General features: G+C 43.2%; 1 long non-coding RNA gene across 1 annotated transcript; it reads left to right on the forward strand.

Annotated features, from left to right (window-relative positions):
* The first annotated feature begins 2007 nt into the window (after positions 1 to 2007).
* Positions 2008 to 13982, forward strand: LOC141577755 (uncharacterized). The gene is made up of 2 exons (XR_012507201.1): positions 2008 to 9340; positions 10536 to 13982. It is a non-coding gene; the product is annotated as an uncharacterized LOC141577755 (long non-coding RNA).
* Positions 13983 to 22213: the final 8231 nt, after the last annotated feature.

Genomic DNA, 22213 nt, shown 5'->3' on the forward strand with positions numbered 1-22213 from the left:
CATATGAGAAAATGGAAACGCAGAGATTCAAAGTACCCTGGTGGTCAGTGGTGCAGCGAAGACTCCTGGCTCTCTGACTTGTGCCCTGCCATCTTCTCTGTGTCACAGTCTAATTTAGATTCTGCTCCCCAGACTGACCATTGACACTCTCTACCTGCTTATTCCTCTGCGGGCTCATCTTGCTTTTAACTGACACCCAACACATCACAGCCTCTGCTTCCCAAACCCACGCAGCCACTTTATAAGGAAGTGGAGCATGGTGGTGGGGCTCCAGGAGTTGCGGGGACTGCTGGAATGCTCTTTGCTCTTTTGGACTCCGGTAGGAGGCCTGGCCTCTGAGCTCTGCAGTTTCCCATCTGGCGTGATGTGACAGCTGGGCTTGGGTCTGAAAAGTGCACCGGTGTTTTACGTATAAATACAATGTTCAGAAGAGGTGTCCTCAGCAACAGAGAAACATGTTAGGTCAGGAAGGAGACACTGCAGTATGAAACAATTAGCTTGGTGGTAGTGCCTTTCGGCTGGCTCTAGCCATCTTCTTTAACCCTAAGCTCTCTGCTTCCCGAAGTCCTCTTTGGTCTTCTTTACTGCCTGTCCAGGCACTATGGTTCCTTCTTGGGTAACATTATGGAGGTGGTCAAAGACCCCCAGTACAGGCCATTCTTGTGTTCCAAATTCAGGATGATCACCACTGACAGTAGAATTCCTACCCTCAGGCTGGTGTTTTTTGTTTTTTTGTTTTTTTGTTTTTTTTTTTGGTGGGGAGAGGAAGGTAATTGGGTTTATTTTTAGAGGAGGTAGTGGGGATTGAACTTAGAACCTCATGCATGCTAAACATGCACTCTGCCACTTGAGCTATACTCTCCTGCCAAAGATTACTTTCTTTTTCCAGTTTTTTTTTCTACCCCCAAACTTTAGAGTGATAGGAAAAGGTGGTGACCAAAGAAGCTAAGATCATAAACAGTTTGTGGTACTGTACATACTTGCCATTTTGTCTATTTCTGATATGCTGGGTTGCCTGAAACCAAACCATATTTCAATTCTACTTAAAGTCGTTATACTAACAGCTTGAGACTGCAAAAAAATTTTTTTAATGTAGCAATTGGTTGAGTTTTACTGGACCTGATGGAATGTCATACTACTCATGGGTTTAAGTTTCAGATATAGCATATCTTGCTCAGTCTGTGATTGTACCTGTCTTCCTGGGGATCTGTATCCAGTCATGCATCTGACTACTTCATTAAGTCTTTTCTTGTAATTGTGCCTGAGATTTACAGATTGCGATACATTTTTTATTATAAATTTCATTTTACATCTCCTTTGCATTACCCTGAGGGCACTAAATGGATCTTTTAAACTTACGTCTGTTAGGTAGGTTATGTATAGCTTGACCTCAGGACAGTAAAAGTGGGTATAAAAGTTCATTATAAAAAGGGAATGTTGGGTCTATTAGGGATGAAAACTGTTGTCCTTTGGTTAAGGATGAAAGCTGCAATGAAGTGATGGGAAAAGCAAAGATAGGAGGCAGGCCAAATCTTCTTGGGGTCATTTATGCCTACCCTTACATTGCTTTTTCCTAGCAAACCCCTACTATGGATTTATCTAGTTACTTACCTTTCTAAACTTCTGAGTCATAGGAAATGGGGTGGAACCTTGAGGGTGAATCCATGGAGAATACATAGAAGTAATATAAAAAGGTCACAGTGGAACCCTAGCAAATTCCTTCAGCTGGGTTCTAAACAGCTGGATTTGCCCCTGACGAAATTTTAGAATACGTAGAGAAACACAAGGAAAATCTAAAGAGGTTTGGGCCTCATACAAGTCATACAACACCTCATACCGCCGCAGGAGAAATCACACAGCTGTGGGTGGTGCCACCCACTACATTTGTCTCTAAACTGGGTCCTCAGAGCTGCTGGGCTACCCCATCATATGCCCCTAGTCATCTCACACTCATTGCCTACAGCTGTTAAGTTTCATTGTTCCTTTAAAACCATTACTCTCTGACAGTATTCCTACTGCAACATGAACACAGAGAACTCTAGGTGGGAAACCCACAGTTTCTCATCTTCCACCCACAGAATCCTCATCCACCCTTTACACTTTTGCTCTTATCACAGTGGAAAAGGCAATGCTCCTTCTAGTGGAGTGTGATTCATTCCCCTGTGTGAGGTTGAGCTGCCTCCCCTCTTCTCCCAGGAGTTCTCACTTGTGTCTTTGGCCTCTCCTCTAACGTCTGTGCATGATGAAGAATTTTACACAGCAAGAAGCCCCTCCCTGGAAGCTGATGATCCTTTCCGGGCACCACTTTTGGTTTTTTTCTTTAACAAACAAACTTCTTGAGAGTTGTCTCCCCTTTCTGTCTCTACTTCCTCCCTCATCCACACCTGAATCTTTTGCCACGTGGCTCCTACTGCCAGCCATCCACCAGTGGTTTTCTTTTCAAGGAGACCATAGATCATTAACTTGCTAACCTCTTCAGGCTTTGTCTGGCTTGATCTTTATGTTACAATTGGCACTGCTGAGCCCACTTCTTTAAATGTTCTCTCTTAGTTTTCATGGTCTCATCTCTAGATTTTCCTTGTGTTTCTCTGCCTATTCTAAACTTGCTTCAGGCGCGTCTCTTCCTTTAGAGTCTCATGGAGATGTTTGCTGGAGTTTCGTTTCATTCACATTCACCCCATGGTGTTCTACTTCCATTTATAGCACCCAGATCTCTGTCTCTGGCTCATTCTGCCAACGTGTATAGTCGGTCAGCAGCCAGCTGGGCGTTTCTACTTGCCATCTCTCAGGTCTACTCATAGAGTCAGCAAATGGTGCCCACTATTCACCAAGTGTATTATTTTATAGGGCTGCCATAACAAAATACCACAGATGAGGCATCTTAGACCACAGAAATTTATTCCCCCTCAGTTACGGAAGCTGGAAATCCAAGATCAAGGTGTTGGCCAGTTTGGTGTCGCCTGAGGCTTCTCTCCTTGACTTACAGGTGCCACCTTCTCACTGTGTCCTCACATGGCCTTTCCTCTAAGCATGTGCATCCCTGGTGTCTCTTACTCTTCTTATGAGGACCTCAGTCATAATGGATTAGGGCTCCACCTTTATGACTTTATTTAATCTTAGTTACTTCTTAAAGGGCTGACCCCAAATACCATCACATTGGGGTCAGAGTTTCAACATATGAATTTTGGGAAAACGTAATTTAGTCTATTAAACAGTTACCTGAGTCAGAACTTGGGGTTCATCCTTAACTCCTCCCTACCCCATATCTGATTCACCACATCTTGATTATTAATATTTTTTGAACCCATCCTTTTCACATTTTTTTTGCCAGTTCAATTCTTTGAACATTGATTCATTCAATACACTCTTTGGATACCTATTATACAGTAGCAAGGTAGCCAAAGGAGTTTTAAAAATATAAGATTAAGGAAAGTATATGGAGGAAATGATAAAGATAAGTGCAGAAATAAATTAACTGGCAGAATCAAAATTGTTAGTTGAAGAGCATTTTTTTTTAATGAAAAAGATATATACCTGGAAAATTAATTAATAAAAGAAAACAAATGAATAAAGAGAACAGTTAGAATTTTAAAACTATAAATTGTTACCCACTATCACTTTCAAATTCAATGATGTAGAGAATTTTTTGGAAAATTGAGTGAACATAATTTACTCAAATAAAATACTAACATCAGAAATTGATACAACATTGTAAACTGCAATTTAAAAAAAATACTAAAACTGGCTAAAAATCAAGAAGTGAAAATTAAAAGCTACTGTTTCTAGTTGAGCCCTATTGCCAAAATCTAACAAAGGTAGGTTTTTTTCTCTTTATTTTGTTTATGAATGTAGATGAAAGTAATTCTGTAAAATTAGACATACAATTCTAAAAAAATCTTTTAGGAAGCTAAGAAAAGACTGTTTCCTTCATATGATAAAGTATTATATATATTTAAGTCCAGTGACCACATTATTTCAATAAATACACCAAGGTCTTCCCACTAAAGCAGTGGTCTTCCTGTGTTGTTGACCATTCAGAAAGAGTTGTAAATCTGAACGGTGAGCAATACCTCTGGGAGGGAGAGCCTCTTCAGTCATCTGACAAGTTTCTTGAACACCTGGGGTCTTGGGTGAAGCAGGGCCAGTGGGAGGCAGTGTTGCCTGGTGGTGAGGGAGAAGCCTGTAGTGGGCAGTGTGACCTGCCCCTCAGGCCCCTTTCCTCTTCTGGAAAGGGAGCAGGATAGTTAAGACCCTTCCTAAGGGGGTTGTGAGGACTATAGGAGGCAAAGCCTGGCTCGCCTTGAGCACAGGTGTTAGTGGTTGTTACCGATGCTCATGTTTTTGCTGTAGGTGTTTGGAGTCCACTGTTGGTCAGGAACATAGCACACTTCATTTCAGAACACGCTCTCTTGATCATTTCAGGACAGAGTGGAGACCTTCAGCAATATGGACGCCAGGAATTAGGCTGATAGCTCTACAAGCGCAAATCTGCCACATCCCAGTGTTCTGTCCTCATGCTGGCTATTCCTCCCCCCGCCCCTCAGCTCTGGGCCCCTACCTCCCCACCTCTCTCCTCCCCCTGTGCCTTCCTCATCACTCAGCTCCCCCCACCGCCCCCCCCCCCCGTACTTCCCTTCTCTGTGGCAGCCGCCTCTCCTGCCGTCTTTGCAACCTCCCACTGCCTCCTGCGTCCTCTTTCTAGTATTAGTCATGCTGCAGACTCTCCAGCAGCCTCCCCTCCATGAGGCCCAAGTCTTTGTCAGGGCTTGGGAAACCCCTCAGGCTGTGTACCCAGACCCTGTAACGGGTCCCTCTCCTTCTCACCCCAAATCTCCAGTCTCCCTGAACTGTTGCAGCTCAGAAGGCACCACTCTCATCTGAGCCATCTGATTGATCTCTTTGCCTTTGTGCTGTTTGCCTGAGTTTCCTTCCTCCTCTCCTCCTTGTCCACTTAGCAAACACTCATCCATGAAACACTTTTCTGACTTCCCAATACCAGGAATAATCCCTCCCTCTGCACCATTTGGTGACCCACACCTTTTTCTGTGTTCCTGCCTGTTAATTCATCTATCCCCTGACTAAAGTGTGAGCCCTTCAAGGGCAGGGGCTGTGCTCTCCTCTCACGTCTGCAGTGACTGGCATGGTTCCCAGCACAAGGAAGGCCTTCTCCTCACCCAGAATGCCTGTTCTAAGGGGACTGGCAGAGGCACGGTCTGGTCCAGGTGTGGGTGGAGGCTGGCTGCTGTGGTTACCCGGAGCTCTGGATGTTGGAGTCACACTCTGCTGTTTTGGTGCTTCCTCTAGTGGAGCAGCATCCTGTTATTGCCAAAAACCATTCAGCAGGGGCTTGGCTCTGGGTGTGTAGCCTCCGCCAGGTGAGGCTTGTCCAGGTGTAGCCAAGTACTTGAGTGCTTGTTATATACCAGCTGCTGGGTAATTGCTTCTCAGGGGTAGCTCCCTGGGTCCTCACCACAACTGTAAGGCCGGTACTATTATAACTCCGTTTTCGACTACTGAGGAAACAGCTCTGAGTTACTACATGGTGGAGCTGGGATTTATATCTGGATCTGACTCAGAGACTAAGCCTGAAGCTCAGGCATGGCCACACCTCCGAAAGGCTGGGAGCCTGGGGGTGGCCAGGTTCAGTTCCCAGTACAGGTGTGGATTGACAGCAAAGGGGCTACTAGCTCATCCAGGCTGTTCATACTGTTCTGTAATTTGCTTTTTTTCTCTTAATATATTGTGAACATCTCCCCATACTGTGGTGCTTTAAAATAAGTCTACAAATTTTTGGACAGTCTTCCCACAAAAGATAGAGCCTGATTCCCCTACTCTTGGATATGGGCCTATCTCAGTGACACACTTCTATTGAATAGGACATGGCAGAAGTGATGCTGAGTGACATCTAGGCTGGGTTAAAAAAGGTGATACAGCTTCTACCCAGCTCTGTCTCTCTTGGGATGCATGCCTTGGGATCCCTTTGCTGAAGCTGCCCTGCAGGAGCAATCACCTGGAGGGGCAGGGGCAGGAGCAGGGGAGAGAAGGAGGGAGGGAGATAGACGCCCACAGGGTCTTCACATTACAGGTGTCACCTGGGAGTGAATGAGCCTTCAGGTGGTTCCAGGGCCCAGCCTTAAGGTCTGGTGCCAAATGGAGCAGAGACGAGCTCTCCCTGCCCAGCCCTCCCAAATTGGAGATTGGTGAGGAAAGTAAATGGTGCTCTTGTTTAAGCTACAAGCTTGGGAGTGGCTTGTTACTCAGCATTAGCTAACTGGAATAGATGTTGGTAAGAATAATGCTACTCCTTTGTTTTGAATTCCACCATATGGATGTATCAGCTTGTAAAGCCATTCTCCTATAGCTGGTCATCCAGTATTGTCTTTTATTATAAATAACCCTGTAGAAAAAAATCCCTGTTCACGCAGAGGTTTGCATGTACATAACACAGATGTCAGCCTCCCGTTTTCAAAGGTTGTCACCTCCCTAGCCTGTTTGGAAGGGGAATACATTGTCCTTCATCCCCCTGGGCCAGTTCTACACTGCAGCTCCTCAGCGCTCATTGGCTCCCTGAGGGTCCCAGCTCACTACGCTGGGCCAGTCACCCCTTGGAACTCCTGGATTGCACTCTGACTTCATAGACCTTTTGTTCTAGTAAGAAGATGGACAATAAAAGAGTAAAACAGGTAAAAACTGGCCCTATTACTGTGAGTGCGAAGGGGAGATAGTGGGAAGGGTTTCAAGCCACAGTCTCTTGGAAGTCAGCTTCAAAGAAACTGCAGGCTGGATTCTAAATTTTGAAATGGCTTCCTGGTTGGCTTCTGGGAGAAGAATGGGGCACCTTGCCTGAGAACATGGCAGTATGAAGATTAGCTCTTCTGGTTATAATTTCTTCACTCAATTTTTTGATAACTTCTTTAGGAAAAGTTCCTAGAAGTGGAATGTTTGAGATTCAGAGTAGTTGGAGTTTTTAAGGCCATTTTTGCACGGGACCAAACTACTCCAGAAACCTTGCTGACTACACTCGCCCCAGCTGTGCAAGCCAGAGCTTCACAGCAGGGCTCCAGGGTGCCAGAGCCCAAGTGGGTTACAGGCAGCGAGAGCATGGGCCCTTCCCATTCCTGAGACTCAGTTGATCTCAGGGTGCCCTGCTGAGGTGATCACTTCTATGTGTGCCTTGTGACAAGCCGTGCGTCCCCAGCCCTGGGCAGTACCAGGCGTCATTCTTTTCCATTATCATCAATCTGTTGGGGGGAATATTATCTCCTGGTTGTTGTAGTTTGCATCTTCTTAACTACCAGTGAGGGTAAATGTTTTTCATATTCTGATTATCCCATTGCATTTATTCTTTTGTGACTCTCTTTATTTTGTGCCTTACTCATTTCTTCACTGGGGTTATTACTTTTTCACACGAATTTCTAAGTACTACCTAGAAACCACCAGCAGAGGGCAGCAGGACATTGGGGTGTGGAGGGAATGATACTGGAAATTGAACTTTTAACTATATACATATAGATATATTTTTAATTTTTTATTGAAGTGTAGTTTATTTATGATGTTAGTTTTAGGTATATAGCAAAGAGATTCAGTTATACATATACATGCATATATATTTTTTCTTTTCAGATTCTTCTCCATTATATGTTATTACAAGAAATTGAATATAGTTCCCTGTGCTATACAGTAGGTCCTTGTTGTTTATCTATTGTATGTATAGTAATGTATATCTGTTAATCCCCAACCCCTAATTTATCCCTCTCTGCCCTTTCCTCTTCGGCAACCATAGCCTGTTTTCTGTGTCCAGGAATCTGTTTTCAGTTTGTAAATAGTATTTGTATCATTATTTTAGATTCCACATAAAAGCAATATCATATGATATTATTTTCGACAAATACACAGCCTGGGCCCTGTGCCTTGGGATCAATAAACTTAGGGGAACTTAGAACAGATAATGTGGTTAATTTCCTCTCCAAATTGAGTTATTTGTCTGAAAGTCTATAGGTGGGCTAGAAACAAGAAGATGACTTTGAAAGGGTAAGACTGTAGGTCCCAGAGTGGTGAATGAATTCTGTCTGATGGGAGACATCCAGGAGCCCTTAAGTGGAGGGCACTTTCTGTGTCATTGTGGCATCGCCTGAATCTGAGGTTGTTGCCAGAGTACGAGATATACGTGTGCACCCAGATGTCCACCCCACCTTCCAGAAAAGTAGCTGAATAAGCTTTCATATATGCTAACCTCTCTCTTTGAGCTGTCTTGTTTCTCCATCTCACTGGGAATTGAAGCAGCTTAATAGGCAGGACCTGAGTAGTAATGCTGGAATATGGGTTGTGGAGGGGAGAGAATGGGTGAATGCTGCTCCAGCCTTTCACTGTAGGAAGCTATATGAGCCTTAGGGAGATGTGAAGCCTCTGAAATCATGTGCAAAATTGTCTATGCACTTATCTTATTTTAAAAAAACAGTACTATTTTTATTGAAGTACAGTCAATTAGTGTGTCAATTTCTGGTGTACAGCACAATGTCCTAGTCATGCATATACATACATATATTCGTAAAAAACATTACTTATGAAATAATTGCAGATTCAAAAGTAATCACAAAAATAGTAGAGAGGGTACCTTTCACCCACTTGCCTCCAATGATAATATCTCACATAACTTTAGTACAGCATCTAAGCCAGGAAATTGACTTTGATACAATTCAGGCCTTATTTGGATTCCATGCACTTGCGCGCACGCGCGTGTGTGTGCATGACTTTGCTGAGCTATGTGAGTGGCTCTCCATCGCCATCTTTTGGACTTCATGTTTTGTGCAAAACGTATACTCATATTTGTCTATGTTATCGTTGCTATAGTTTTCTGTTACTTGAAGCCTTAACATTCCTAACCATAACATCCAATTACAAGGTGCAGAAAATGTAATGCAAACTAGCTCAGTTTTTTAAAGAAGGTGAGAGGGGAGAGGAGGAATATTGGTTCATGTCATAAAATCCAAAGGAATGACTGAACTGGTCCCAGTGGCTCAGAATGTCATGAGAGAGCTTGTTCCTTTTCTCTGCAACGTCCACTGCTCTACACACCTCTGAGTTCTGGCTTTATTCTCAGGCACCCTCCCTCAAGATCCCTGCAGTGGCTGTGGCCATTCCAGACCTTTCATCCTCACCCTACGCCACACAGAAGAAGAAAAGTAATGGGGGGATCTCATCATTCCCCACAGAAGTTGTAAAGTCCATTCTGATTGGACCAGCCTGGGTCAAGTGCCCATCCCTCAACCAACTGCAGGGCCAAGGGAATGAGACACTGATTAGCTCATGCCTGGGCTCCTAACGCTTCCATGAACAACAGGTAATAGGGATAATTCATTGGTTTAATCTAATCTCAGACAGGAGGTGGGTTTATCCCATCCTGACCATGTGGGACAGGGGAAGTGTCTGAAAAGAAATTTGAGGTGATAATGTCAAAGAGAGGGGAAATAGATGCTGGACAGTAAGCCACAGGTGTTCACTGTCTTTGGCATGGAGTCTTGTGTCTCTTCTGGTCAAATCAGCTATGACCCGGGGGGAAGGACCATATAGAACAGATATATGTACTGGGATGGGGGTGCACTTGTTACATAAGGGGGAGTGACTCCTGGACAGATACCCTCAGAGGTCTCTACCACAGTAGTGGTTCTTGTCTACAGCACTGTTCTGCCGCAGATCACATGCCTCAGGACGTTAACCCGGTCATGGCACCTCTAGCTACCCCTACTGGCCTGAAGTAGGTCTGCAGGGGCTCAGTGGGCTGCAGAGGAGATGTTATGGTTGAAGCAGGATCCTGGGTTTCGGCTACATGTGTTGAGTGGGCCTTGGGATGTATTTAGATAGGACCCCTGCATCCCACCCCACCACACCATGCCCATTGGCTGCCCCTTGTACCCGCCCGATGTCTAGCGCAGACATCAGTTCCCTGCTGTACTCCTTCACCACAAAGTCCATCCATTCCAAGTGAGCACGGAAATCTTCAGAGAGAGGCTTTCCCAGCACAAGGGGGCTTCTAGTGCCTGAGATACTCAGGTTTGAGGAAAAGGTCAACATTTCTCAAAGCATGATTTCATACCATTCTGGTATGTGACTTTTTTTATTTGAATAGATATGCATCAATTTTTAAACATTCCTTGTTTTTAAAATATTTTTATTGTAAAATAAAATAGATACAGAAAAATATATGAAACAAACATAGAGCTTAATGAAGTATATAATAAGGCAAACACTCCAAATGCTCTCATAACCCAAGAGATGGAACATTGCAACCACCCCAGCAGCTCCTCTGTGTTCCTTGTCCCTGACCCAGCCCCTCTCTGCCACTGCCGGAGTAATACTACCTGGCTTTTATAGTGATCACTTCCTTGTGTTTCTTTACAGTTTCATCATCCAGGTGTGCATCCCTAGACTATGGTTCAGTCTTTCCCACTTTAAAAAATATACATCTTTTACCTCTCTTTTAATCCACACGTTCTTTCTTCATTCTTTTTCTTTTCCTTTCATTTTATATGTTGAAGAATCCAGGCCATTTGGCTGCAGTGTTCCCCCAGCCTGGATTTTGCTCGCTGCCCACTCACAGGACAGTTTAGTACACGCGCTGCTTTCTGTGTTTGCTGCCCGCTGTCAGCTGGATCTAGAAGCTCGAGCAGACCCAGTGTCTGTCTTTTTGGCAAGACTCTAGTGTGATGTGTTCTTTCATTGGCTCCCTTTCCTGGGTGCTCTTAGTCGTGGATGCTCAGCCCCTAGATTCATTACTTCACTGGGGGCCCATAATGGGGGCATCCATTGTTTTCATTGTGCTGAGATTCACATTTTTTTTGCTTCTTATTTTTGTCATTTCACACAATTTATAAGTAAATAGGCTTTGAGAAAATATACTGAGTGTTAAACAGACGATGGCAACATTGATGAGACTGTTCCAGTGTTTTACATGAGGTAATGGAAAGAACCACAGTTGCCGCCGCTACAAAATGATGATATTTTAATTCCATCATTTCTTTGTCATTTATTTGCTGGAATTCTTTATACTCAGATGCTTTCTTTCATCTACCATGAGGTTACCCAGTGGTATATCTCATACAGGAGCGGCAGGATAAATGCCTTCCTCTTTCCCTGTATTTACCAGTTTGCCAAATAATAAGCTCGTTCTTTATTATCCTCTGAAGATGACTAATTCATGTTTTCAATATCATTATGAACTCATGGATTTAAATAAATTTGGTGAGTTTTAGTTTGTTGCAATTATTACTGTGTTCAGAGCTCAAACTGTCCTGTATTTGGCCAGTGGGAACACTGGTGGGTTGGCTCCTGTGTTCTTTTGACACTGCCCTCGTCTACACATAGCCTGTCTGTGGTGGCTTGTGTGCTGTCATTTATGTCAAGCTGTTCCAGGCTCCTTTTGTACATTTTCTCCTCAGACGTGCAGTCAGTCATTTCTCCACACAGCCCTGACTTTCAGTGGGAAATGGCATTTCCTGAGCACAACGTGGACTTGGGGGATGCTTGCTGCTGCTGAGTTGGTCATTGTTTCTAGGCCAGAGCTAACAGGTATAGATAGAATGATAGATAAAATGCCTCATCAGTTCATGCTGTTATTTCCAATTAAATTTCAAGACTACAGATATTTTATTTAATCTTTAAGAAATTACAGCTGTATCTCCTTTCTTCCACACTGAGAATCCTGATTTGTAGGACACAGGGGATGATGGTTAAAATATCCCATAATTACTCATTTGTTTCAGGCAACATTACACACACAACAGGGAATAATAATGCTGCTACCACTAGAATGATAAGTGAAAATAGTTTTAAAAGTTCTTACCCCAGTTTTTATAGCTATTCTTTATCTACATCGATAGAGCAGATTGCCCTCATATACCATATTCTCTTTTATTTTATTTTATATTTTGTATTGAAATATAATTGACATACAATATTATGTTAGGTTCAAGTGTACTACATAATGATTTGACATTTGCATGCATTATAAAATGATCACCATGGTAAGTCTAGTAACAGTCTGTCCCCATAAAGTTATTACAACATTATTGACCATATTCCTCATGCTGTATATTACATCCCTGTGACTTACTTAACTGGAGGTTTGTACCTGTTCACCCCGTCCTCTCTTTCCCTTCCACCCCCCTCCCTTCTGGCAACCACCTATTTGTTCTCTGTGTCCATGAGTTTGTTTTTGTTTTGTTTTGTTTATTTGTTCTGTTTTTCTCCCTTTTAAACCTCATATAGTTTTGGTTCTCCAAGTAACCATGTATTCAGTGCTTTCCACTAGTTCTTACGCTTTCTTATGCTGATGTGTCTCATAATTTTGGCAGTCGGACACTAGTTTTCTAGTAAATTCTTCAGGAAGGATTCATAGGAACAATATTCCCTGAGTTCTTGTACATTGATAACAGTTTGTACCTTTTATACTTGATAGCTTTCCTGGATATAAAGTCAGTTTTCCTTGGCTCACACTTTCACCCACTTAGATAGGTCACACCATTTTCTTCTGATGCAGAGCAATGTTATTGAAAAGTCTGGTGATGATCTAATTTTTGTTCCTTCATAAGTCACTTGTTCCTTTCCCCCTCAATGTTTAAAGGGCTTTTCCCCTTTAATATCTAGTAAATTTACTAAAAAAAATGTCTTGGTGTTGCTCATTCTAGGTCGATTTTTTCCTGGTATATTGTGTACTCTTTTAATATGTAAGTGCCGGTTCTTAATCTGTTGTGTCTCAGCTGCCAAAGCCATCCTCTACTCGGCTCTGCGGTCATGAGGTGGACCCTGTAACTACTTTTCCTTTGAGAGCTGGCCCAAGTTAAACCTTGTCAGTAGAGGGCGCTGTAGAGGCAGCGGAGGAGGAAGGGGCTTCTTTTCTGATTCTAGTGTGCCTCAGGCACCAGGTTAATGAGGTGCATGCAGCTCTTAGCTCCAGCTGTGCCTGGTGATCAGCAGCACAGGGTATCTCCCCTTGGGGAGCTTCCCTTGGGATTCCTTTGGGTGGTTTCACAGTCTTAGCAAACTTCACCATCCAGTGAATCACACTTGTGTTCTCTACAAAGGTCTTGGTCTCAGCCCTGGGATGGGGGACCTTTTCTTGGTTCCTCTGTCTCAATCCTAGCTATGGAGGCTTCTCCCTTTATCTTCTACTTCTGTATTCTTTAAAGTTCCTTTTACCCCTTCCTAGCCATTCCCCCATTACTCTACTCTGCTGTTATGTTTAGTAATTCTTTAGGTGAAACTTCCCCTATTCAAATTACTTTGTGGTTTCTCCCTCCTAAATGGATCCTAACTAATGCACTGTAGTATCAGATGGTTCCCCCCCACCTCCGCCCTTTTTAAATTTCGGGAAAGTTTCCTTGAATCTTAGTTTTTAGTATTTATTCAGTTCCCTTGCTATGAATTTCATTTTCATGACTCCTTTGCCTATTTCCAATATTTATCATTTCTCCTGAATCCCTTTTATGTGTTCTTTTCTTTTCTATTTAAAAAATTTCCTACTTTATACATTCTATTTCTCATGAGGCATCGTTTTATTCACTCCTGTGTTTCTTCTAATTTAGTCTTCATATCTGGGTTTATTTTTCTTTTATTTCTAACGTTGTCCTGAGTGCTGTCATCTCACTTTTGAGTTTTGCTAATTGTGAATTTTGTAATGTGTTTTTTCTTGATTTGGAATAGTTGGTATAGTTTTGTTCATTGTCTGTATGAATGTTATTCTGCTCCTTACTCTCTTTTTTTTTCTTACAGACACTTTGGATGATATTTGACATTGATACTTTGTGTTCCACATTTTTTATGTGAAATTAGTTCTCTGGAACTTTTGGAATGAGGTGGGTTAAGGAAGCTTTTCAACTTCTTTTGTTATCATATAATATTAAAAAAAGTATGGCAAAATATTAGAACCAATAGATAAATTCAGCACAGTTGCAAGATACAAGATCAATAAACAAAAATCAACTGTATTGCTGTACACTTGCAATGAACAATAAAAATGAAATTAAGAAAACAATTTCATTCACAGTAACATCAAAAAGAATTAAATGCTTAGGAATAACTGACAACAGAAGTATAAAACCTATATTCTTAAATATTGTTGAAAGAAATTTTAAAATTCCAAATAAATGGAAAGATATCCTATGTTCATGAATCAAAAGATTTAATATTATTAAAATGCCAGTACTCCCCAAATTGATCTGCAGACTTAGTGCAATCCCTGTCAGAATCCCAGCTGTCTTCTTTGCAGAAATCGACAGACTGACCCTCAAATTCATATGAAAATGAAAGAACACCCAAACAATCTTGAAAAAAAGAAATTTGGAGGACTTTCCAATTTCAAAACTTACTAGAAAGAACAGTGATTAAGACAGTGTGGTAGTGGCGTAAGGATGGACGTATAGATCAATGGGATTGAATTCAGAGCCCACAGATAAGTCTCATATTTGAAGTCAATTGATTTTTCACAAGGGTGCCAGGACAATCAGTGGAGTAAAGAATAGTAACAAATGATGCTGGGACAACTAGGTATTCACAAGCCAAAAAACTAAAGTTGTATACCCACATCACACCAGATACAAAATTAGCCCCAAATGAATCATGGGCCTAAATGTAAGAGCTAAAACTATAAAATTCTTAGGAAAAAAACCCATAGGGATAAATCTTTGTCACTTTCAATTTAGCAATGGTGCCTTAGATATGATACCAAAAACATAAACCAAGAAAAAATAGGAAAATTGGACTTCATAAAAATTAAAAGCTTTTGTGCTTCAAAAGACACTGACAAGAGAGTTAGAAGACAATGCACTAAATAGTGGAAAAGGTTTACAAATTACGTAACTCAATAGTAAAAGGATAAATAATCCAGATGTGATAGAGTAAGAAAGATGTTTAGTCCTTGTTCTCAGTTCCTGGCACAGAGCTCCTAAAACCCTTGACATTTCCTGAGTGATAAGAGTAACAGGAGAGTCTTTTGTTGCTACTGAGGTGACTTTTGGTGTGTTCCTAGGCAGCTCCGGATAGGAGCTAGTTTCCAGAAAGACCAAGCCTTGATTAGAAGCTTGGAACTTTCAGCTCCATGCCTAAACCCTTCAGGGAGGAGAGAAGGACTGGGGATTGAGTTAATCACCAATGGCACAATCATGTGTACATAATGACACCTCATATGGACCCCTAAATGACAGCATTTGGAGAGCTTCTGGGTAGGTGAACACATCCACATGCCAGAATGGTGACACATCCCGACTTCACTGTGCTCAGGACCATTTTGACATTCTTTTGACTTCTATGAATCATTCTAGCAAACTATTGAGCCTGGGGCAGGTGGGAACCTCTGACTTTGTAGCCAAGTTGGACAGAATTGTAGGTAATCTGGGGAACTGATACTTGTGGCTGGCATCTGAAGGGGCCAGTCTTGTAGGACTGAACTCTTAAACCTGTGGAGTCTGACACTCACTTCAGTTAGTTTGTGTCAGCATAGGGTTGAATTGCAGGACATCCAGTTGGTGTTGGAAAGTTGGAGAAGTGAGGTTGGAAAAGACACCACGTATTTTTGTGTCAGGAAAAATACCTCTTACCAATTAAAAAATGTGCAAAGTATCTGAATAGACTTTTCCTCAGAGACGATATACAGGTGGCCAATAAGCACATGAAAAGATGCTCAGCATCTTTTATTGGGGAAATGCAAATGAAAACCACAATGAGATACCACTCCACACCCAACAGAATAGCTATAATCAAAAAGATAGTAACAAGTATTAGTGAGAACATGGAGATACTAGAACCTCATACTGCTGGTGGTTATGTAAAATGGTGCCGCCACTTTGGAAAACAATATGGTAAATCCTCCGAAAGTTCAACACAGAGTTATCATTTGACCCAGTAATCCCACTCCTAGGCCTATACCCAAGAGAACAGAAAACATATGTCTGCACAGAAACCTGCACACTAATGTTAGCCATTCTTTCTGTTGGGGATGGTGGTGGTCAGGGATGGATCAGACAGAGTCCTGATTGGGTATTCTTTCCAGGCTCTTTTAGACACCTCTTGGAGGACAATCTTTTTTCCCTCTGTCTTCTACATTACTGGGGAGTTGGGGAAAGCCTTATTGTAGGCCCCAAAGAGTGCTGTTAAACACCAGTTTATAACTAATGCAGCACTGTCGCAGGGCCTCTGGGTGTGGGACCTGAAATGTGACTTTAATCCCATGAAGACAGTGAGTATGGTCACAGGCATGTGCACTTCTCATAGTTTGGTCAAGCGCCCCAAAGGGACAGGTGGGTGATTACTAGTCATTTTCTGCCATGAGGGGTGAGTCCATGGGCCTCCACATTGGAAAGTAAGTTTTTCAGCAGGAGCTCTAATGCAAGAATGGCAGGCTGTGGGTGGCTGTCCCCCTATTAGGGCTTTCCTCTGAGAGGCATCTGGGAGATTAAACTCCATCCATGAGATAGTTCACCAGAGACATTAGTCAGCGCTGACATTCTGTGACCTCATAAAAATGCTAACGCCCTTTTTCTCATCCATATGTAACCCTAGAAAAAATTAACCTGGCCTCAGCCATAATTTCTATGGGCATATAATGCCCCACTTATACTTTAACCCTGTGTGGAAAAACTTCCTTGTCTTTGTCACTAAATGGAACACTGAAAGTTTATTATCTGGCACTGAAGCTTTCTTTTTATGGCTCTTCGAAGATGTATGGCCCTCCAATGCAAACAGGAGAGTCAGGTACTACAAAACAAACCAGACTAACTTTCACCAAGAATGCTCTCCCTTTGTAGCTAAATTCCTGTGTAAGTCATATGCTTCCAAAACAATGACTCTTCTTTCCAACTGTCCCCTGGGGCCTGGTGTTCAGGTCCGCAAGTCGAGGCCTAGGTAGGGGGGACTTACTTTTGGGCAGTGGGCGTGTGGCATGTCTGAGGTCCGGAGGTGCCTTTGCAGGACAGGGCAGGGTCATTTCTTTGGGGATTGGGGGCAAAGGTGTGAGCCTGACTCCCCTTATGTTCTGCCCTACCCCCAGTGCGGTGTGGCAAACCCCTCTCTCTCCAGCTTTATCTCTCACGACATTTCAGCCCAAGTGACTGTTGTCTTGTCATCTGGTTCTCCTTCCTGCTGCTAGTCTTCCCTGTCCACTTCTCACCTTCCTTCAAGGCCAAGTCCTCCCTGAAAACTTCTGCCCCAAACTTAACCTCTATCAAGCACATCTCTCCTTCTGTACCTCACCATGGGGCCTCTCTTACGGTACTTACTAATTGCTACGTAGCTCTTATCTGATCCCTTGTCCAACCCCCTCTGATGACAGGCTCCTAGAGGCTCGCTAGATCCTATTACCTCTACTCCCTGCCCTTAGTAGGTGCTCTATTTGAGAAGAGATGAGAAATGGTCCTTCATTGCTGGTTCTAAAAACAGTTTTACTATTGAATAAACATCGAACCAGGCTGCCATGCACATTACAGGCAATCCATCAAAGAGACTGCAAAGACAGAAAGAAATCTCACCCTTTCATGTAGCCAGGCAGATACAATCCATTACGTACATGTTAACTGTCTTTATCCGAAGAAAAGCTGAAATAGCTTAAATCTTTTCAACAAGCAGGAAGTTACATCTGGAGCCAAGCACCTAGGGTAAAACTCCCACAGAGACCGAGAGAAGGGGGCCGCCCTTCTTGATATTCACATTTCGGAGATGTTTCAAGACCCCCAAGAAGGGCATTCTTGCGACTGCAAAACTAGCAAGAGGTTCATTTAGCTTTAAAGAAGATTTACACACATCTCAAAGACAGAGGAAGCATTCCAATTTCTAATGAAGAGGGAAATTCTCTTTCCCTTTTGGCACCAAGGGAAATCTAAAATTAAATTTTAAATTAGATTTATATTCCCCCTTACACAAGCACTTAGCAGAGTATATGGCACAAAGTAGATGCTTGAATGAATGCATGCATGATGCGTCCTTCCTTCTGGAGAGCAGAATCTCCCTGGGCTGTCCAGGTTCAAGGAACAAAGACCCCCCCCCCCCCCCCCCCCGGTGCTGCCCTGCTCTAGGGGACTGTAATCCCCGCCTTTGTGCTCTTGTCTCCCCACCTACTGTTCCTGGCTTTTCTTCCAGGACTTTGCTGTCACAGAGGGCAGGTGAGACCAGGAGTAACAGAACTTCCAGGAGGCGGAGTCTAGGTTGGGTAGATGAGGCCTCCCCAGTGGTCTGGAGGCCCTGGTGGAATCTGGGGGCTCAGGTCTGGGCTCAGCAGAGAGAACTTGTTGCCTTCTCTTCGAGGATCTCAGCCTCTGAGAACCCCCCTGCTGGTCACACGAGTCTCCTGGCTGGGTCCCTAAGGATTTCCAAATAGTTGACTGTCAGTGTGTGGGCAGCCTGGCCAGACCCAGGAACAAAGCCCACATCCCCTGGACTGAGGGTTCCAACAGGGACCAGCTTGGAGCTGGAGGATATTGGGTCTCACAATAGATTCCTTGAGAACCTATCTTTTATCAGTTGTGAACAGTGGTTTCTCACTGGACCAGCGTGAAGTCAAAAACTGTTCCTTGAGCATTTTCTTCATCTACTGAGGGAGCAATGAGTGTGAAATCCGGGATGGGGAGGTAGCAGTTCTCTTAACAACCATTAAAAACCTACAGTCTTAATACTTTTTTCAGACAAAAACTGTTTTCTGCAAGAATTTGCATTTTCATATCAGATCACTAAATCAAGAGCATCTCAAAGCAGAAACCACTGTGGATTTTAAAATTGATATTTAACATGGCTTCTGAACTTGTCCATTGTTTGATGAGGACAGTCACTTGTACTGAGACATCAAGGTCCACGCAGAGGCCCCTGCCCTGCGCACCCTCTTGGCCCCCCTCGGCCATCACCAGCCCCTTGACCTGCAGAAGAGAGAAACTGGAATCAACCTAGGGCAGGTGACTCGAAGGTCTTCCATCCACTCTGTTCACTTTCAAAATAAACGTGCATGAGCTTCTGTTGTTGTTCCCCGGCCAGACTTTCCACTCTTGAAGATACACCGCGGGCTTCTCCCACTACTGCTTTTCCCTCCCTGACAAGACTTCCTCTTCCAGTCAGTCTGCTTCCTGAGAATATTAACAGCACACAGTTACAACAGTCACTGTCTTTATATGCAGATCTCCAGGTTAAGCATTCGCAGGTTGGATTGGAAGGAGAGGAGCCTCAAGGACAGTGCCGCTGCCAGAAGACAGAGCTCTTTGCTCCAAAATCAGTGACGTAACGTGTGGGACAGGATGAACTGCATGCTGGCAATAGAGCTTGATACATGTTTCAAGAGCAAAATCAAAGCTATCCTCCCATGGTTGGTAGCTGTAGTCACTAAACCATGGGTATTTTAAGGAACAAATACTCAGTGGGCGTTGAAGGTGTAGGCCACCGGGCTGTGTCAGACATTGCCGGTAAAAACCGGTAAAACCCCTGACCCTCAATGGGGAAGTACTTCGGCGTGAACATTGGTGTTTTAACCTTCTGATCCACTAACTTCTAGGCATTCTATAAGAAAATGATTCTAAACGTGCTAAAACCTCAATGCCTAATTATATCTAATTTAACATTATTTTAATAAAAAAAGCAGAAACAACCTAATTATACATGTGCGTGCAGTTAGGTAAATATTTCATTTGCTTGTGCTCTGCTTTGGTTTTTCCAGCTGCACGGAAGAAAGACACGTGGGGTTTGTTGCAAGGCGGCCTCCGCCCTTCCTCTGGGGCTTCCTGCAGGCTGCTCTGTTTTCCTTGTGTACCTGCTCTCACCTCCACTTGCTCCTGACAACCTTCATGCGCACCTAACATCCACTACCCCTTTCTTCCTTGCTAACAGTTCTCCTTCCCCTCCCTCTGCTCTAGCCTCCTCATCTCCTTTCTATTTGCTCTGCTCTGAGGGGGAAGTCAAACATTCCTTAAAATGCCATCTGAAGACAAAATCAAAAATGCTTTCCAATTCTTTTAAAACCATTCCATGAAATACAAATTGCTTGTCAGCTTTATAAATAGTGAGAAGCAATGAGTCTGGTACATCTGAACATTTGCTAAGTTCATCAAATTTGTCATTCAGAGAAATTGGTAAAAGAATCCTAAAATGGGAGGGTAATAGCTCAGTGGTAGAGCGCATGCTTAGCATGCACTAGATCCTGGATTCAATCCCCAGGACTTCCATTTAAAAAAAAAGAATCCTAAAGATGCTTAATGTTGGTAAAACAGAAACTAACTTTTAAGAGAGTTCAAGAGAAATCAGTGTAAACTGAAAATTTGTATATGAAGTGTTCTGAATTTGGAATATCTTAATATAAAGAGTGAGGTCAAAAAGGCTAAATTGACCTATTTTTCAACAATTTGAATATTTATTAAAATGCTGGTAAATATTAAGAAAGAATTTTAAATATTTAAAAAGCATATTCCCTAAAACAGTGCTTGGAAAAATCAGTGTACTAGCTGAGTTTGGTCACTTGGGGACCAATTGATAAAAGATAGGTTCTCATGGAATCTATTGTGAGACCCACAAAACTGAGTGATGGGGGCCCTGGAAAGTCATGGATGGTTTTTCTGTCTTTCTGTTTCTGTCTCTCTTGTCCCTCTGTCTCTGTCTCCATCTCTCTGTCTTTCTGTCTCTGTCCCTCTCTCTGTTTCTCTGTCTTTGTCTGTCTCTCTCTCTGTGTCTCTGTCCCTCTCTGTCTCTGTGTCTCTGTCTTTCTCTCTCTCCTGGGGACAGTCAAGTTCCTGCTTTTCCCTGAACCCCAGCTCCTGCCTTCAGCTCCCCACTCCTCAGCTGGCAGGTAGTCCAGCCTGCCCACTGCCCTGCTGAGCCTCACTCCTCACCCCCTGCCAGTCAGTGCCCCTTGACTCAAGGACTCCACTCAGTGTGTCCAATTTCAAATTTCTGGAGAGAGAGACTGCCTGCTGCTTCAGGTTAGGTGTCTCACTAATGGGGAGTGGCCACGCCTTCCAGGGCAGCAAGGTTTCTGTAAAAAGGGAGTGCAGCCAGGGGAAGGTGAAGGCATCTGGGGTCCAGCCCAGACCCTCCCCCACCTGGTACGTCCCCCTTCTTCTCATGGGTCCAGTTCTGGAGATGCCCTCACCCTGCATGATCCCACGGCAACCATCTCATCTCCCATGAGTGTCTCCCTTGCCAGCTGTCTCTGGCTGAAAGTCCTCACAGCACCTTGATGTGCTAACAGGAGTTTTGAGTTTCATTGTCTGTTGTCTGCCTCCCCAGCTAACGTCAGCTCCTCAGGGCAGGGGCTTTGTCTTGTTCAGTGTTCCATCCCTGGTTCCTACAATCGTGCCTGAAGCTCAGTGAATATTTGTTGAACAACTAAAATAAACTTGCATCCTCCCCAGTGGGAAACACCCGAAGTCACTCTCCTCTGAGCTTTGAAAGCTCAGGGACCACAAGGCCCCAGGTGGTGGCCAGTCCTCTATCCCCGCCTGTCCCGCACTGGGCCTATCTCATACCTCTGCCATCTAGGCCCCCTCAGCCAGCCCAGGAGAAGTAGGGAAATGTATGTCTCTTGGTGTCTTTTTAATTTTCCAAATGAGCTTCAGAATCATTTGGACACAGTTCCAAAACTTCTACTGAGATTTTGATTGATGTTGATTTAAATATATACATCAATTTGAAAAGAAATGACATCATAAGTGTTGAGTCTCACCACGAGCATGACACATCTCTGTATTTTTTTGTCTTCCTTTACGACTGTCAGTTTTCATATAGTTCCTGCATATCTATTGTTAAACTCATTTTTAGGGTACTTTACTTTCACAGTTGCTAGCATGTGTGGGGGGTCTTCCCCCTACTCTTTTATTTTCCAATTATTGGTAGAGAGGAAGGGAATTGATTTGTGAATGTTTATTTTGTATCCATTCTCTTTAACTGAATTCTTATCAATCCTAAGAATTTTTCATTTGATTATCTTAGGAATAAAATCACATTATGGACAAATGACAATTCTATCTCCTTCCATTTCCTTCCTCTAGTTGAACCTCTTTTTCAGCTGCTTTTTATTGCATTTGGCAGAGCAGATCCTTTCTTAAATAAACCTTTCGTTAGGGAAGACATTTAGGACTCCACAGAATATTTAAAGAACAAAAGCATGCAAGTGACATATCTCGATTTCTGGGACACTGCCAATGCAGTACTTAGAGGAGATTTATTGTTCCCAGTGCTTATATTAGGGAGGGGGAAA

This window comes from Camelus bactrianus, chromosome 5 (genome assembly GCF_048773025.1).
Source record: "Camelus bactrianus isolate YW-2024 breed Bactrian camel chromosome 5, ASM4877302v1, whole genome shotgun sequence".
Lineage (NCBI taxonomy): Eukaryota > Metazoa > Chordata > Mammalia > Artiodactyla > Camelidae > Camelus > Camelus bactrianus.